A 19641-nucleotide genomic window follows, 5' to 3' on the forward strand; every position below is an offset into this window, starting at 1 on the left:
ATACATTGATTTTTGTAAACAATTATTACTATACTACACCATCCGTTCCATCCATTTTCTGCACCGCTTATCCTCAGTAGGGTCGCGGGGGTGCTGGAGCCCATCCCAGCTATCTTCAGGCAGTGGGCAGGGGACACCCTGAACTGGTTGCCAGCCAATAGCAGGGCACACAGGGACAGACAACTCAATTGCTCATTCACATTTAGGGACAATTTGGACCAGCCAATTAACCTGACATGCATGTTTTTGGAGTGTGGGAGGACCCACGTGAGCACAGGGAGAACATGCAAACTCCACACAGGAGGTTCGATCTCATGACCTCAGCACTGTGCCACACACGCGCTAACCACTGTGCCGCCGTGCTGCCCACTATACTACCCCATATAATGTAAAATAAATATTAATATTCAGTGAAATTTTACCTTTTGATGCCTAAATATATCACATAGATGGGAGTATTTAAAGAGAATTCCACAACTATTTAGGATTGTTGTTGGACTGTCTCTCGTTTCTTCTCTGTCACCATTTCTGTAATGATTTCTCATCGCCATTTTGCCTTTTGTTCGATACTTTTTGATATTGTTCTATCAATATTTGGGTCTATGTCCTGTATCCTTCACCTTTAACATTTTGTTCTGTTAGAGCTAGTTAGTTTTCTAACATATGCTGATTTGTCTTCCTTTATCCTTGTTCAGTTAGACTTCAGTGTCCTAACATAGTCTGCTTTGTTTTACTTTAAAGTTATTGTTCAGTTACAGCTAGATAGTTTGCCTCGTCGTCATGGGACGTCCAGTGTTGTTCTGTCCAGGTAGGGGAATCATCCGTGTCTCTTCTTACTTTCATGTTGTGTCCTGTAAATTTTATTGTTATGGCACGTTTGTTGTTGTTCAGTCCACGTATGCATATGTTTCTTATGTAGCCTTCTTTTCAGGTTTTGTTCTGTTAAAGCTGCTTGTGTCTGAACAGTATGCACCATGAATATGTTCCGCCCCCTTTTGTTATGCGTTTTTGTTTCGTTATAACCGGTTGGTATTCCACCATGGGCAGCACGGCGGCGCAGTGGTTAGCGCGTGTGCGGCACAGTTCTGAGGTAATGAGATCGAACCTTTGTGTGGAGTTTGCATGTGCTCCCCGTGCCTGCATGGGTTTCCTTCGGGTACTCCGGTTTCCTCCCACATTCCAAAAACATGCATTTCAGGTAAATTGGCCAAATTATCCCTAGGTGTGAATGAGCGAGAGCAATATCTGTCCCTGTGTGCCCTGCGACTGGCTGGCAACCAGTTCAGGGTGTCCCCTGCCCACTGCCCGAAGATAGCTCGGATGGGCTCCAGCACGCCCGCGACCCTACTGAGGATAAGCGGTGCAGATAATGGATGGATGGATGGTATTCCACCATATCATGCATCCTCTTTCATGTTTTGTTCTATAGGATGCATTTCAACAAAATGTAGCAACGATCAGTAGTCAGGGCTGTTTTTGAGTATCGTTGATGCTTTTAAATGATTAAGATCATAATAGTCTTAGTTGTGCTGTTTCTATACATTTACCCATACACAATCATTTTCAGAAAATACATTCTTATGTTGGTCTACATGTATGGCATCTGCTTCTCCTGCCTGACAGGCATCACTTGGACATATATTTTTGAACCCTGCCGAGGTTCCTTCCATTTTGATTAGAGGTCAAGGCTTAGGCACAATACATACATGAGGGCTGTTTTCCTCATTCAGCACAAAAGAAAAAAAAAAGTGGAATGTGCTCTCATCAATTGGCTTCGCCCTACAAATGCTAATGGAGCCAAAGGAAATGTCTGAATGGTCCGTTTGAAGTTGCACGGTTGGAGAGGACCCTGAGCATAAAAAGCCCGCCTCTCATCTAATATGCCGTTTGCTAACATTTAAGCAATTAATAATTAGTAACCCAATGACCCATTTGTGGTTGTTGGAACTTTTGATGCTTTTAAACGTCAATTCACAGGCATCTACTTATCACTCTTTTAATAACTCCCAATCAATGTTCCCTCTAAACTGCGCACGTGCGCAATTGCGCACTGCCTGCACATTCTCGGTGCACAAGACAATCTAGCCAGCGCACAAACGTCAGGGCTCGAAATTTCTAATTAAGAAGCGAATTAAGTCAAAGTTACAGTGCATGAAGGTAAAAATACACGGGTTTCCCTGACGCTGTGTTCTAAATGCGGTATTTTGAAGTCAATGTCGAACGAAGTTGAAAAGTAAAGTCAGTAGAGTTTTTCGAGAACCGTCTTCTTCGGCTCGGCTCACTAAAGAGAACCGGCTCTTTCGGGTCCCAAACGGCTCTTTAGGTTGTTTTTGCGTCTTTAATCCTTAGACGACCAAATATTATTTAAAACTGCACAAAATGACTTAAAGTTTCATGTCCAGCATGGTCGCTGTGGCGACCGGCTGGCCCCGCCCCCTTGGGACCGGCTGTAGCATATTTTGTAATTTGCGTGTGTGCTTCTTAAAGGCGGGTTTTGGGGATTACCGGTTGCGGGTTCATTGCATTACTTTGCATTAATCTGTTCTGTTTGACTTGAGGAAACCTGTACTTGCCCGTTCTGAGTAAAAGCCTGTTTTGTGAGTATTCCTAGTCTGAGTTCCTGTTTGCCTGTAAGCTTGTTTTTGTTTTTTGTCCCTGAGTGTTGGACGACTTTTATTTCCTTAATAAAATTAACTGATCGTTAACGCGAATTAGTTTACCCTTCCTGCCTCCGATCTGGTCTGGTCCCGTAACATAAAGGAAGGGTGGGGTGGGGGAATAGAACAAAAAAGAAAAAAATACCAAAATTAAAAAGTAGTGAAAAGCTGAGAAAAAAACAAAAGGAAGAGAAAAAAGAAGAAAAAATACAGAAAAAATCCTGAAAAAAAGAAAAGAAACAAACAAAAGAAAAAAGTAAATAGAGAACAAAAAGAAAAAAGGAACAGCTAGGAAAAAATAAACACAATGAGATTTTTTAAAGGAATTTAAAAAAAAGAAAAAAAACAGGGAAAAAGAAGAAAAAGTTTGTGTTGCATTCAAATAATTTCCAATTATACCAAGTCAATCTTGTTGCCAACATTGTACTTCCACTAAAAAAATGTGATTAAATACAGTTCTGTATCTTGTAACCGACGAAATAAGCCCCCAAAAATGTTAGTATTATGCGTCAAAAGATACCAGGAAAAAAAAAATGAAAATCTTGTGAAAGAATTGTTGTAAAAACAAACGACGTTTGTAGGCCGTACAACCTTTGCAATAGTACATGAGTCAATTCATTCAAAAGTGAAACATTTTTTTGCATTGCCGAAAACTCACCAAAATGTAACTTGATGTCAAGTTTTGGACATGTTTGATGATGATTTAGATGCCACACTTGGGATTGCCGTTGCTCACTGTTGTTTCAAGCATTGCTCACTGACTTTGTGTGAACGCTCAGACCCGTGGAAAACATTGCTCCCAATTGCAGATTATACAACTCTTGTAAAAATGCTTCATTTTCTCACAGTATATGCATCTTTCACTATTGCAATACAAGATGTACAGCACAAATACTGAATACAGAAACTGAATAACAATTACTGGATTTTCCATCCAATTTCTTTGGCCTTTGCCCCTATTTGGGTCAGGGATCAGCTGGAGTTTCTTCCAGAGGCAATTCAGACATGATTTTATAGAATACAACATGCATAACTCAATGGAATATGTGTTATTATGTATACTGGAGAAAGACAAACAATTGTGAATCTTCTGTCGCTTATACACATTATTTCTACACGTATCTTCTTTTTAAAGTACCGTAAATTCCGGACTATAAGCCGCTACTTTTTTCCCTAACTTTCAACCCTGCGGCTTATTCAGTGATGCAGCCAATTCATGTAATTTTTTTAACGGCCGCTAGCGGCGCTCGAGTGTTGCTACCATTAACTGCCCTGTCAAAGCTATATTATTATTATTAAAGCTTTGAAAACTCTCTCGGTGTACCGTTTTTCTTTGTAAACATGTGTAACCCATGTATAATATGTATTTGCAACTGTATATTTTTGTAATGTATTTATTTGTATTTATTTTAGACACTTATTCTGATATGTTTTGCACGGATGAACGAAAAATGAGGGGCGGAAAAAACAAGGGGTGCCGAGTTAAAGTGGGGACCGCTAAAGGTGAGGGATTATTGCGTGAGTAAATGTGTTCATCTGATATATTTTTCCCACCCTTACCTTTGGAAATATACACTTTTTTCCTTGGATTACTTTCAACGGGACCCGGACTCTGCAGGTCTGCATCAAACCTTAAGTACCGGTATCATTTTCCGTTCATTTTGCCGGCTGTGATTTTTGGACTGTAGACTTTAATGAAGGACATTTAGTTTCAATCGCGGGACTTGAAGTCAGGTTTGGGTTAATTTTGTGTTTGTGTTACATGTTTAAATGTAGGCGCATTCGGCTTATATACAGGTGCGGCTTGTGTAAGTGCAAAATCGGTTTTCCTCTTAAAATGTGGTGGGTGCGGCTTATAATCAGGTGCGCTCTATAGTCCGGAATTTACGGTAGTTCCCCTTGTTTGTAATAAGTATGTGCTAAGCTTTAATTAGCAAAACAAATTGAACAGCACTTTTATTATAGACGTCACGATTTAAACGTCACTTCCTGTTTCGTTCTTTTCCAGTCGCGAACGTAAAAGAAATATTTTTAACGCAATGGCAACAAACTTAATGTTATCTTCGGATTAACAACGCTGTATGTTTATTAAATGTTTTTTTTCAGGAGACATTTCTTGAAGTTTATTGGTAAATTTGGACATGAAGTATGCTTTTAAGTTTTAATGTGAAAACGTTTGTTTCGATATTCACTGAGCATTGTGTTCTCAACAGACAGCACACATTAAATGCTTTCATCGGGTCAGCCGAGGTCTGTGTGCGATTGTGATAGGCTGGGCATGCGCAAGTCAATGAGTCCACCCAGAACAAACTGCGAAGCACGGCGACAGCTAGTATTTTCGGGGCTTGTTACATTGAAGATGAATTCATCAATTAAATCAGACTAAGGAAAGTCTTAAGAGGGGAAAAAAATTGCTGATCACCACTGTGTGCCCCTTGAATTGTTATCAGTTCCAGGGAGAGCAAGCAATAACAGGGCTGCAGCCAATGTTCCCTCTAAGCTGCGCGTGTGCGCAATTGCGCACTACCCAGAGCTTTTCCGCGCACAAGAAAATCTAGCCAGCTCACAAAAATCAGGGCTCGAAATTGCTAATTAAGATGCGACATAAGTCAAAGTTACAGTGCATGAAGGTAAAAATACACGGGTTCCCCTGACGTTGTGTCCTAAATGCGGTATTTTGAAGTCGAAGTAGAACGAAGTTGAGTAAAGTTAGTAGTTTTTCGAGAACCGGCTTCTTCGGCTCGGCTCACTAAAGGAACCGGCTCTTTCGGGTCCTAAGCCGGCTCTTCAGGTTGTTTGTGCTTCTTTCATCCCTATATGACCAAATATTATGTAAAATTATGCACAAAATGACTTAAAGGAAGGGGAAATAGAACAAAAAAAAGAAACAAATACCAACATGAAAAAGTAGTGAAACGCTGAGAAAAAAAAGAAACAAAAGGAAGAGAAAAAAGAAGGAAAAATTCAGAAAAAAGCCAGAAAAAAAAGAAAAGAAAGAAACAAAGGGAAAAAAGTAAATGCTATGAAAAAATAAACACAATGAGATTTTTTTTAAAGGAATTTAAAAAAGAAATAGAAAAACAACAGGGAAAAAGAAGAAAAAGTTTGTGTTGCATTCAAATAATTTCCAATTATACAATCAATCTTGTTGCCAACATTGTACTTCCATTAAAAAATGTATCATGCAACCGAATAAATAAGCCCCTAAAAATGTTAATATTATGCGACAAAAGACACCAGGAAAAAAAAGAAATGGAAATCTTGTGAAAGAATTGTTGTAAAAACAAATGACGTTTGTAGGCCGTACAACCTTTGCAATAATACATTAGTCAATTCATTCAAAAATGAAAACAATTTTTGAATTGCTGGAAAGTCAGCAAAATGTAACTTGATGTCAAGTTTTGGACATGTTTGATAATGACTTAGTTGCCACACTTGGGCTTGCTGTTGCTCACTGTTGTTTCAAGCGTTGCTCACAGACTTTTGTGTGAACGCTCAGACCCGTGGAAAATTACAGGGAACATTGGCTGCAGCTCTAGACTACTGCGGGTAGGCCAGCCTATATCTCACCAACTCCAGATCCATTACCCATTAAAGAGATGACCTGGCTCAACCTATGGATCACCAATGCTAGTGTGCAGCTAGGCCAGCTGCTCTCTACATCGCTTTCCTACAATGAAAGGAGAAGCCCTCCAATTTTGTTTTGCTATTGTATAATCACAATAGAGACTATTCAACCGCAATTCTGTGTTTTGGGTTCTTCTTTGTAGATCTATAGCTTTGTTGTTACTTATATCATAACATTTCTACTTCACAGGATTTACAATCTTGGGTTTTTTGGGGGACACAACCTCCACGAAAAACAAGGGCTTATCGTATTTCTTCGATTTTCACGGTTAATCTGTTCCATATTCACCTGCATTAAAATTGCACGAAGTAGGAATTCTATTTTATAGCCAACACAATCAAAGCATCTATTTGTATGCATGATATACAGTTTCCCTACCTTTGGATATATTTATGCTACAAAGCCCTATGGGAATAGTAGTACAGATAAAAAGTGTCATGTGATATTTGGTTGATTTCTCTGGGACTTTTTCTTCTTCTGGCATGCCTAATCGGTCACTAGTTTTGAAAATGATTCCGATTGCTCCCATCAGCGCCCAGGAAACAGAAGGTGGTTCTCTGATTTATTACTCAAACCAAGCAAACTGGCGCCGTTATTTTGCAAAAAACATGTTTATCATTAGAACTCGTTATTACAATAAAATCCATTATCCTCTGACGAGGGCAGCACGGCGGCCCAGTGGTTAGCGCATGTGCGGCACAGTTCATGTCATGGGAACCTCCTGCGTGGGTTCAAATCCAGCTCCAGACTTCCTGTGCGGAGTTTGTATGTTCTCCCCGTGCTTGCGTGGGTTTCCTCCGGGCACTCCGGTTTCCTCCCACATTCCAAAAACATGCATTTCAGGTGAATTGGCCGGTCCAAATTGTCCCTAGGTGTGAATGAGCGAGTGAGTTGTCTCTCCCCGTGTGCCCTGCGATTGGCTGGCAACCAGTTCAGGGTGTCCCCTGCCCACTGCTCGATGATTGCTGGGATGGGCTCCAGCACCCCCGCGACCCTACTGAGGATAAGCGGTGCAGCTAGTGAGATGAGATGAGATGAGATCCTCTGACGATGCGAAAATCGCTTGTTACACTTTTGTTGTCGGATAGATGTATGTTATTTGATACTTCGCCATTTTCTATAGTCTAAATTTTTTTACCGGTATGTCACAGAGTTGCTACAGGAAATGGTGGCGCTCACACTAGCTTTGATTTCAGCAAAGTCGGAGTTTCTGCAAACTGAGTACGAGAACACCATCGATGCAAGGACTCCCTTTTTATTTCCCTGCGAAAAAATGGACTTCTCGACGTTATGATATCAATCACACCAAACAAAAGTGAATATTACACCAAAGCTTACACAAAAGCCATACGCATAATTTTCAGCGTTTTTCTCGCCCGTTTGAAATATGATTTCGGGACAACACTCGACGAAGCTGGCGCCGAACACAATAGGTCAAATCAAACGACTTAACGTCGTACTGGAGTTTTAAAAGAGTATCTGATTAGCTTTTGTCCTCAATCAGTTTCTTTTGTTATTGGAGCAGCCAGTCAATCAGATGACATAGAAAAAGAATAACTGACAGCAACCTTGAATAGACGACAAATTGGTTAAGTGTTACCTCAAAATTATAACGCTAGAATGATAAAATTTGTAACAAAATTTTTTGTTCAAATTTAGTTATCTACAGTATATTGTAGCATGTCCAACATTTACAATAGAATAGATTAGAATAGAATATACCTATATTGTCATTGTTACAATATATTGTGACAACGAAATTGGACGTGGCACTCCAGGTCCACATTTTACAGTGAGGATAAGGAAAACAAAGAGATAAAAGGAACAAAGAAGATGTTTTAACTGTCTTTATTGTATAGGCTTTGTTTCCTCCGGAGGGGGGGTGAGGGACAGACAGAGATGGGTGGATCCAACTAGATGTTTGATCTTACTATACACACGGTCCAGTGTTTTTTCCCTAATTGCTCAGTCCACGTGTTGAATGGATTTGGGAAGTAGAGTCCTTAAACATGCCCGATTAAAGTCGCTGGCGAGGATAAAAGCTCCATCGGGGTGTGCAAGCTGCTATTTATTGATTGCAGCGGGCAGGAGATTTAGCGCTATGCTAACGTTAGCATCCGGTGGAACGTTAGCAACCGGTGGAACGTAAATAGCAAGCACAATGACCACAGTTAGCTCTCTCGGTAGACGATGCTGCTAGAAAACTCTATATCGAGTGAGCAGTGTGTGTCAATGATTCAGCTGTTATTGTAGCGCATAGTCCCCAACCCCTGTTACCCAAGATTTTTGTTCCGATGTTATTTTTTAATGAAATGAAATTGAACAGACATGTTTGTTATGTACAAAATGAATGTATTACTGGTATCATAACTTGTATCGGTAAGTACTAGTAGCTTAAAGAGTGGTACAGGATAAGAGATGAATCTGTTCTGAGGTAGGGGTCGTACAGTGAAAATGCAGTATGGCAGGGGGTATAAGCTATGGTAATTAGCTTATGGGATCCAAACCGCCCAGACACTAAATACAATCCATTAAACAAAATAGTATATAGTTACATGATTAAGTAACAATATGCATATACAGGGAAAAATGAAATTGTATTTATCTATGGTGAGACATATCTTGAGGTACGGTACGGTAAAGTTAGTGGATGGATGCAGAAGGGGGATGAAGACTGTGAATTAAAATTAAAACTGATTTTAAAACTGCCACTAGCAAATATTTTTATGCCCGAAGAAGATTGTTGCTTTTTTCGCCTAGTTTGCTCCGGATGTCTTGATGATCAATTTGTTTTGGCCATAGATCTTGTACCGTGCTAATATACTGTGCCTTTAAATACAATTATTAGTAGGAGCGTGTCGGAGTGTGGAATATATTTACATCACCACATGTAATACATGTGCAATTAATCATTCTAAGATTGCAACAGCATGATTATTCATTTTTAAGTATCGTACGTGGGCAAATGATACCCCTGCACAAGTCCCCCTGGGGTGTGCATTTGCAGTGTAGGGTATGACCCTGCTACCAAGGCATTTCCCCTAACCTTTTCCAACCACTGACTCCCCAAACCCCAAAGTGTTCATTCGTAATCAAAACATTAATGATTTGCATGTGTCATGTTTGATGCCAAATTATTTAATTCATTGCATGTTTGAATGAAAAGAATTATAAATCAACCAATAGAAGAGTTTATTTTGAAAAGCATCAACCAGAAATTCCACCCCTCACAGGAACCGCCTTTGGTGACTGTGACATCATCAGTTTAAAAGAGAAGCGCCAACAGTTCTCTCTTTTTCTTCTTTGGAGCTCGAAAAGGAGGTTTTTCGGCCTTTTCCCCTTTCTGACAATGGGGACAAAGAAGGCTGTGATCTATTGCCTTGTCTTTTGGCCATGAGGCATGGCGGAAGCCCGTTTTCTGCGAAGAGGAGCAGTGCACCCACCACCCGGCCACATTTATTTCCCCCACATGACCAAGGTACACAAGAAAAGCTAACCCAACAGACTGTCTCCGGTGCTGGGTAAAAATATAATCCTGACACGCTAAGAAATTATTTTTGATCATTAAAATTAGCCGATTATTTTAGTGATTAGTACTGTTAACCTGCTTCAGAATTTCCCTCTTCTACTCCTTGCTCACACTGCCTGTTCTGGTGTCAACAATTATCTTTATTCTTCAATTTTGTTCAATTACCCTTGCCGTGTAAATAAACCATAGTTTGTCGGAATCAAACCACGTGAAAAATGTCAGAGATGCCTGCTATATGTGCTGTGAAATATTTTAATATTCTTCTCACAATCATTTGCTTGGGGGTCTTTGAAGAAACTTGCTAGCCAGATTCCTTTTAAGAAACAATCTGTTAAATTATAAATGTGGGCCCAGCCACATGGGCAGACATCCATTGTTTTAAACGCTGTAACGTGGAGAATAGTTCGGTTCGCTTTTCATAAATGCATTTTGGCACAGCAAGACATGGTTTCACGATTGAGCCGTTTAGAATATTGCACGTCATCACCTCGTAACATTCAGCGACATCTAATTCCGAGGGCCCGGAATTAGCGGGTGTCAACACCTCGTCTTCATTTTTACCCCTCCCCGTCCTCTGTATATAAACCCGGGTTGTTTTGGCAGATTGTGTTGAAAGGCAAGATAAGAGGTGAGAGCTTTTTGTGCAGGCATGGCGGCACCGCCTGCGCCAAGCGTGCACGCATGTCAGCGACATGTGTCGAAAAGCTATTCTCCTTCTTGGGAGAGATATGAATACGAAATAACGGGAGAAAATACAGAGTGAGAGAACGGGAGCGAGGGAGGGGGAAAAAAATAATCTATCCCTGCGAAAACCTGACAAACCACCCCGGAGACTGGTCTGGCTTAGCATTCGGTGCGGTTAGGGGATTGTTTGTGCTTCCATGATTGCAGCAGGCAGGCTCAGTTGGCTTCATAATAGTCCAAATGTAGTGGGGCCCCGGAGGAGTTGGGATGCATGGGGATGGAGCTTCTGTCTGCTCGCCTTGCATCTTCAGGCTGAAACACCAACACAACCCTAAAAAAGGGGCTGTATTTTTGCACCATAAAGCGCACCAGAATATAAGACGCACCTTCCCCCCACAAAAGTCTTTTGCCATACAGTGCATTTTGCATATACTGTTTACAGCCCACTGGACTGTAACTATTATGGAATTATAACTACAGTAAATGGTAGCCTAGTTGAAAATATTGCATGCAATCAATGTTCCCTGTAATTTTGCAGGGGTCTGAGCGTTCACACAAAGTCGGTGAGCAACGCTTGAAACAACAGTGAGCAACAGCAAACCCAAGTGTGGCAGCTAAGTCATTATCAAACATGGACAAAACTTGACATCACATTACATTTTGCTGAGTTTCCGGCAATGCAAAACATTTTTCACTTTTGAATGAATTGAATTGTATCGACATTTCGTTCTGTATACACGTGTACTAGAATGACAATAGAGTAGATCTGAATCTGAATCTGAACATGATTGACAATCTCAAAACATAACATATGATGGACTTCGAACCCAGGTTGCCGCAGCAGAGTGCCAAAACTTCATCACTGTATTAGCGTTTCTCTTATAAATTTACCATTTTTTTGTGGAGCCAGAAACGGTTTAGAAAATGGAGAAAACAGACAATTGTCCAGAAAGATACAAATTAATGCAAAAAAGTATAATGATATAACCATCTTGGTGTATACTGTATAATGAGGAATCAGACAATACGTTTATTTATTTCATGGCAATTCTGTTTTCACCATTCTCGAACATTCATTTTTGGAAAAATGAGTAATGATAGTGAGATGGTATAGCGGTTAGGTTTAGACACTCGCACTACCGCGACCTGGGTTCAACTCCCATTGTATCCTAACACTCTGTGATCTAGGTCACTTGTGTTTTTCGATGGATCAATCATTGTACCAACACTATACTGTAAAAATCGCATTGTATTGCATTTGGATAATACACTACATTTCCACTTTAATCCAAATGAAAGGCGTGCTGGGTTATAAGGCACACTTTCAAGTGTCTTGCCAGTTTGGGTTATTTTTGGTGCGGCTTATAATCCAGAAAACAAAATAAAACCCGCCACCCTCTTTCTCCTTCAGAACGAAGCTTATTAATTGCACCGTCTCCGCCCGCGCAAAGGCATTGCTGATTCCAGGCGTGTATCCCGGAATGCAATTAGACCTCAGCCATTAGATCGAGCGACACATGTCTCCTCGCCTCGCGCCTGGTCTGGAATTACAGTCATGGGAGGGAGAAAAGAAAGAAATTAGCATGGAAATTAGCTCTCTTCTAAGCCCACGGCGTTGGACGTGGTGTGAGGCAATGCGCGGAGGTGGCGAGTTCCTTTGCTGATGTTTCAGGTGGAAATGTTTCCGAGAAAAATATTTTTCAACAATAGTTTCTATATTTGTATGTGTATAGCCCCCGCCGACCCCTATTGCTGTTTGAAATCGGTATAATATTTTGTTTCACTTTTTATCAGCTCAAATCCAGATACAAAGAATCCATATTGTCAAAGTACAGAAAGAAAATTGGGTCTGAATGATAGTTAAGGATTAGAACTATTAAAGAGTAAATGGGTGGTTCAAGCCATACATCAACCTTGTTATCATTATTAGTAGTACCGTATTTTCCGCACTATAAGGCGCACCGGGTTATAGGGCGCACCCCCAAAAAATAGTTTTTGGTCCTATATTTTCCATACATAAGGCGCACCGGATTATAAGGCGCTACAATGGGAACGTCGACAAAACAGTCAGATAGTTCAGTCCAACTTATTACCCTTTTGTTTTTTGCTGGCAACTGTGTGGACAGCAAAGTAAGAATTTGATTGTGCAGGGAAACGGGGTTCTTTACTGTGCATATGACAATAAACACTTTGAATTCAATTTAGTTTAAAAATAGACTCATCACAGAAACATCAATACGTTGTAAAACAAGATACCGGGAAGATATAAAGCCGCATAGCTCACCTAAGTTCTCTTGCAGCCATCACGTTCAATAATGATACGTAACCATGGTCTTCTTACAACCGTGAGTGTAGTAAATCCAGGAGAGTAAAATATTTACAAATACAGAATAGTAAAACATGTTTTCTCTATGCCGTAGTGCAACCCAACGTGTGATTTACATTTATCTTTTTCGGCCAATCGCAGGCTTTGTTTCGCCCCTTTAGCCTATGCGAGCCTGTAAATGATCAAAAGGATCCGTCCCCTTTACCTCCGAATAACTTTAGCCAATAGTGACTGATTCAAATGATGATTGACACATTGGTTAGGAAATGAAACGCCGGTATATAAATCCCAGCATACGCCGCGCCTTCGGGGCAAAATCTAGTCGGCGGCTGCTTTGCGACTTAATATTGATCCATATATAAGGCGCACTGTATTATAAGGCGCATGGTCAGCTTTTGAAAAAAATAAAGGCTTTTAGGTGCGCCTTATAGTGCGGAAAATACGGTAACATAATTTTTGTGATCATAAGTGTGAATATCGCTATTGTTATTATTGTCATTAATGGTGTCGGAATGATATTGAGTGATAAGCTGCAATAAAGAGTTAATAGGTAAAACTAATCATTAATCTGGTATAATTATAACTATTGTGATGAGGATTATTATCATTATAACATACCTGTCAACCTCCACGGCTCCAAGCCTTTACAAAATAATCTTACACCATTTTTTTTTCAAATATGTTTATGTATCATGTTATATTGTACATGTGTTTTGTTATATTATATATATTTTTAATTAACATTTTGTTGTGAGATCCTGAGTTGCTCAACATGAATGAGGTTTATTATAAAAAAAAAAAAAAGTTCAAAAATTAAGTAGCTAGGACGTTCACTGTAGGAGGAAAAAAATACATGCAAATATAATTAAGTAGAATAATACATTTTCTGATTCAAATTATGAATTCATTTTCTGCATTCAATTATTGTTGGTAATATACTGATTAAAAAGAATAACCACAAACTTGTTTTTTTCATTTTCTCATTTTATACTTTTTTCTTAACTTCTTTATACAACATCATAATTCGCAATATATGCATCAAAACAAGTGAGCCGTTTGAGAGCCAGCTCTCTTTAATGAGTTGAGCCGAAAAAGCCGGTTCTCTAAAAAGAGACGGACTTCCTTTCACTACATGAAACCGCTCACTTCGTTTGCAACGAAAAAAATGATAGCGAGATAGAGGCTTCCGCGGCGAACTCGTTTGACTTGATTGATTTGCAGTTTCGTGATAGTCGGTGTATACCGGATGGTACCCATAATTGACAAATTTGCGTTTTTCCGTGCATAATAAACGTATTTTGTATGGCAAAACCGTACAGGTTGACGGGTATGTTATAACTTATGTGACTTTTATTGTTAATGATATTAGTGGTAGTATTATTGGTATTCAAATAATGTTAGTGAGCAGCCTTGTACAGTCAATAAATGTGTCAAGCTAATAATTAAGCTTGCTGTTATTATAACTATTAGAGACTATTATCTTTTTTGTTACTGTTACTATTGTCATCAACTATATGACTATTCTTATAGCCATTGTGATTATATTGCTGTCACCATTAAATTCTACAAATTTATTACAATCTAGATCTATATTTATAAACAAACCAATGCGGTTAGATTATATGTTGGTGATGATGGTGAAAACTAAACAAAAACTAAATAAATGGAGATACAATCACAGAGATAACGTTTGATAGAACACAAAAGAGACATTCTTGCACATTCCTTAGTTAGGGCAGACAAATGGGAGTTTGGATGCTGGAGGTATCTGAATCGAGCTCCCGTACCTTGTCTTTTTTAATGCAAAGATCAGGACACTCAAGAATGGAGGTCCTGCTGCCTGGGGGAAGACCCATGAGGCAGCAGGTTCAAAGATACTTATGACGGAAAACACACACCACATAGCAGTCAGTTACCATGAGCACCAAGGAGAATTATAGTTATTATAATAGATACTCTTATTATATAGTATGCCGAGAATGGATGGAGACGGCAATGATAATGCCGGTGAAAGTGGTGGTGGTGATGACGACGGAGTGATTGTGCATACACAAAACTTATGTAAATATGTACAATACACAGGATATTTAGATACAAGACACAATTTTTAAGGAAGTGGGGTAGGATCAATCAAGCATATGATTCTTCCGATTCCTTTACAGATACGTTAAGTTCACATTGTTTTATGACCCGTTTTTGTTTAATTTACCGTAAATTCCGGACTATAAGGCGCTACTTTTTTCCCCAAACGTTCAACCCTGCGGCTTATTCAGTGATGCGGCCAATTTATGTAATTTTTCTAACAGCCGCCAGCGGCGCTCGAGTTTAAGGGACAAATCTTAACTACCGGTATCATTATCCGTTCATTTTGCCGGCTGTGATATTTGAACTGTCTACTTTATGTTGAGTTAAAATCGCGGGACTCAAAGTAGGGTTTGGGTTAATTTTGTGATTGTATTACACATTTCAATTTGGGCGCAAGCGGCTTAAATACAGGTGCGGCTTGTGTAAGTACAAAAGCGGTTATCCTATTAAAATGTGGTGGGTGCGGCTTATAATCAGGTGCGCTCTGTAGTCCGGATTTTACGGTAGTTTCTCATGTTCAAAATAAAGTTTTTATTCAAACTAAGTACATACAGTAAGTGACACCTTGAATACAAGCAACCATCATTAAAATGTGTAGTCAAATGAAGAGACTAGCGCTGGCAGCCCTCAAGTATTACAGAATTTGCAGGTAACATTTTTTACAACGTACGTTTGATATTTCCGAGCAATTTAATGTTAACTAGATACGGGTCACGTCAAACTGGACAATTTGTTTAGATAGGTGACTATCTAAGGAGGAAGACTGTATCGTATTGCTAATTATATCTTCAGTTGTTTTTTAAATAGCACCCTTTGTGCTTTCCATCAAGGTGAGCCACCTCCTCATTGCCAATGGTGTTGAATAGTATAGCTGTTTTTGTTGTTGTCGACCTTTCACTGGCATAGCCCACTGTTCACTTCAGTTCACGTGAGTGGAAAGGGTCAATACACAAATAAAGAGGCAGTATGAAAAATATAAAATCAGTCTGATATGGACATTTTTTTTCTCTAATAAAGTGTTTTTTCAATCAGTGGCGAGACGCAAAAAAGACTGCCATTGTTCAGTATCTTGCTTTCTTCCGTTGATGAGATGAGTAACTCACATTCATCCACATGATGACTCTTTTTCCTCTTAACATATACTCCCCAGGGCAGCACGGCGGCGCAGTGGTTAGCGCTTGTGCAGCACAGTTCATGTCATGGGAACCTCCTGCGTGGGTTCAAATCCAGCTCCAGACTTCCTGTGCGGAGTTTGTATGTTCTCCCCGTGCTTGCGTGGGTTTCCTCCGGGCACTCCGGTTTCCTCCCACGTTCCAAAAACATGCATTTCAGGTGAATTGGCCGGTCCAAATTGTCCCTAGGTGTGAATGAGCGAATGAGTTGTCTGTCCCTGTGTGCCCAGCGATTGGCTGGCAACCAGTTCAGGGTGTCCCCTGCCCACTGCCCGGAGATGGGTGGGATGGGCTCCAGCCCCGCTGCGACCCTAATGAGGATAAGCGGTACAGCTAATGAGATGAGGTGAGATATACTCCCCATCAGTACATGGCAATTTTCGCAATAACGCATTTTTTTGGGGTGAAGCAGTTTGAGAATGCACTTGAAAAATAATAACACAATAAATCAGGGTAAAATCTTGCAGTTTTATTATTTTAAAAAAGAGAAACGCCCCCAAAAATCATAACAAAAGTTCGAACGTAGTAAAACATGGTCCAATGGCAGATAGTTAAAAGTACGTCTTTTTTTTTTTAGAAAAAAACCCATTATAGAAATATTGTAACATTTGAAAAACAAATTTAAGAAAAATATACAATGACAGCAGATTAAACCAAAATAAATAACTTTTAAGCCTTTTCAGACACCAAACGATAAAGACCTAATTCATTATTTCTTGCCAAATTTAAGAATTATTATTTTTATTTTCTAGATAAATAAGACAAAATACAACAAAAAAGTGCTAGCAATTTGGGTAGTAGGCAACATTAAAAATAGGTTACAAATGGAATAAAATCCTAATCACAGCAGAATTTTTACAGGAGCAAAGATGTTGTAGCCTTGTCATCCTGGAAGGAGATGACCTCATGTGCAGTCCCTTCTCAAGGTCTCCTCATGTCCCTCATGTTGAGGTTTTTGAGTTCTACCTTGCCCTCATGTAGGTTTTAGATCAGGGGGTGGAGTCATAACAGTCTGGTTTGCAATAATCTGTGGTCTCTGATTTAGGGCTATACAAATAAACATGACTTGACTTAAAGAAATGAAACTGCTGCCAGGAAGTAATTTTCAAATATTTCAATGGAAAGTAATTCCTTGAGATTTTCTATTAAAAAGTGTGCTTTGGCTAAAATAAAAAAAGATAATAATTAAAAAAAAAGTCTAAGAAACACTGTACATTGTTAAATAATTGCAAATTACTAATCTTAATTACTTGTGATATGACCAAATTAAGACATCACTATTACGCCGCCAAACAGATTCTTATTAGCAGAAAATGTTCCCAATTTAAATTAAGATATTGTTTCATACAAACACCCTAGGAATATTAAAAAAATGGCCCTTATTAGCATATAGTAAATACTGTATTCAAAACAAAAATGTTAAAACGTTCATCATCATCAGAGTCATCATCCAGTCACTGGCGTTCCATATTGTGGCAACCAACAATGACAAAAAAAGAAAACGATGACATCTTGGGAAATGAGAGATAAAGAGTATGAAAGAGAGAGAAGAGAAAAAAGAATGCTGGAAGAGAAGAAAAAGAGGCAAATCAAGAAAGAAAGAAAGAAAGAAAGAAAGAGAGAGAAAAATAGAGCAAGGGAGAGAGGAAATGGAAAAGGGACAGAAAGAGGCAAAGCAAGGGAGAAAAGAGGAGGGAAAAAAAAAAGAGAAAAGGTAGTGTGCAATAACCTGTGCTATGTGCAGCCCTTTGAGACTCCTTGTGATAATAATAATAATAATAATAATAATTTCCTTTGTATTGTCATTCTTTGTAACAATGTACACAGAACGAAATGTCGATACACCTGACCCGTTGTAGCGAGCCGATGCAGCCGCAGCCAACAGAGGGCGCCGCCATTTTACCAATGTTATAAGTCTTAGGTATGACTCGGCCGAGGCGCGAACCAGCGACCTATAAAGGACTATACAAATAAACATGACTTGACTTAATGAACTCACAAAAAGATAGGAGTGGCATCATATAGCTCCCCAAGAACATGCCCGTTGTAAAATACACGAGCACTAATCATGCCTCTATTTGATGGTCAATGAATATTACCAGCTCAGTAGCCTAGATGGTAGTGTGCCCGCTTTGAGACTGGGAGGTCGCTGGTTCGCGCCTCGACCGAGACATACCTAATTGGTATAATGGCGGCGCCCTCTGGCTGCGGCTGCATCGACTCGCTACAACGGGTCAGATGTATCGACATTTCGTTCTGTGTACATTGTTACAAAGAATGACAATACAAAGGAAATTATTATTATTATTATTATTACAGTCTGTACTGATGGGATTAGTGACAATTCCACTTACATAAAAATAATTATATATATATATATATATTATAATAATAATCAGTAGGTCTTTTGTATTAACTGTCATGTATCAGCAAAACCAGTGTCCATTAAATGACAAGATCAAAATTTGTTTAGGGAGAACTGCACTACAGCTACGTGACTGTCTTCTTCAACCCCCAAAATGTAGGCTATCGTGAGATCAATTTAACTGTTGCCATCTGCTGGCGATTACAACTCATTACAAAGTTCTCTTAGTCCCATCTACATGTAATGTACATAATAATAATAATAATAATTTCCTTGTATTGTCATTCTGTGTAACAATGTACACAGAACGAAATGTCGATTGCACCTGACCCGTTGTAGCGAGCCGATGCAGCCGCAGCCAACAGAGGGCGCCGCCGACCACTTTTTAAGTTTTAGGAATGACTCGGCCGGGGCGCGAACCACCGACCTCCCAGTCTCAAAGAAATAAAGGACAAATATGTCACGTAAAACGAGGGAAAGAGTAAGGTTACGAAAGAATGGAAAGCATAATTAGGTTCTGTGTGTGGTACAAAATTTCAGCTTGCAGCTTAAATCCTCTTAGAAGAATTACTGTGTCAGAAATGGCAGCCTGGCTCCACTTTATTCTTAAATAAAATAAAACTAAAAGAAAAGATGAAAATACAGTGAGTCTGACACCACCACCCAAATGGTGGACCAACTTATTAGAGCTATTAGCAATTCCAGTGAAATACATTCAAAGATTTCTCTATAAAATAATAGCTGTTGGAACTTACAGATACGGTGGTTGAAGGCGCATCACCGGAAGCAGATGGCTTTTAATAGCCATGATATCATGTGTCAATGAAGCCGTTTGAATACTAAACCAATATGGCTCCCGATGTGACATCACTTCCTGTCTGAAAATCTTCAAAATAAATATGGAAGACTAAGTCAACTTCAAATAAGTAAAAAAAGTTGAGCACGTTGATATAACTGTAAAACCTAGTTAACACAGAATAATTTGATTATAAAACCAGATTAAATTTATTGATTGGATTATAGATGGTAGCTTATTAAAGATGTTATTGTTAGCATGAACCATTAGATAGAGAGATAGAGAGATAGAGAGATAGAGAGATAGAGAGATAGAGAGAGAGAGAGAGAGAGAGAGAGATAGATAGATGTATAGAGAGATAGATGTATAGATAGATAGATGTATAGATAGATGTATAGA

General features: G+C 39.3%; 1 protein-coding gene across 1 annotated transcript in view; it reads right to left on the bottom strand.

Annotated features, from left to right (window-relative positions):
- pcdh19 (protocadherin 19) overlaps positions 1 to 19216 on the bottom strand; it is a 164559-nt gene extending 145343 nt beyond the window's left edge. The window contains exon 1 of the mRNA XM_088343593.1: positions 19202 to 19216. The gene's annotated coding sequence lies outside the window, so the exon portion shown is untranslated. The remainder of the gene's footprint in view (positions 1 to 19201) is intronic.
- Between the last annotated feature and the right edge of the window lie 425 nt (positions 19217 to 19641).

The sequence above is a fragment of the Urocampus carinirostris genome, chromosome 9 (genome assembly GCF_059441175.1).
Source record: "Urocampus carinirostris isolate Australia breed hairy pipefish chromosome 9, RoL_Ucar_1.0, whole genome shotgun sequence".
NCBI classification, from domain to species: Eukaryota; Metazoa; Chordata; class Actinopteri; order Syngnathiformes; family Syngnathidae; genus Urocampus; species Urocampus carinirostris.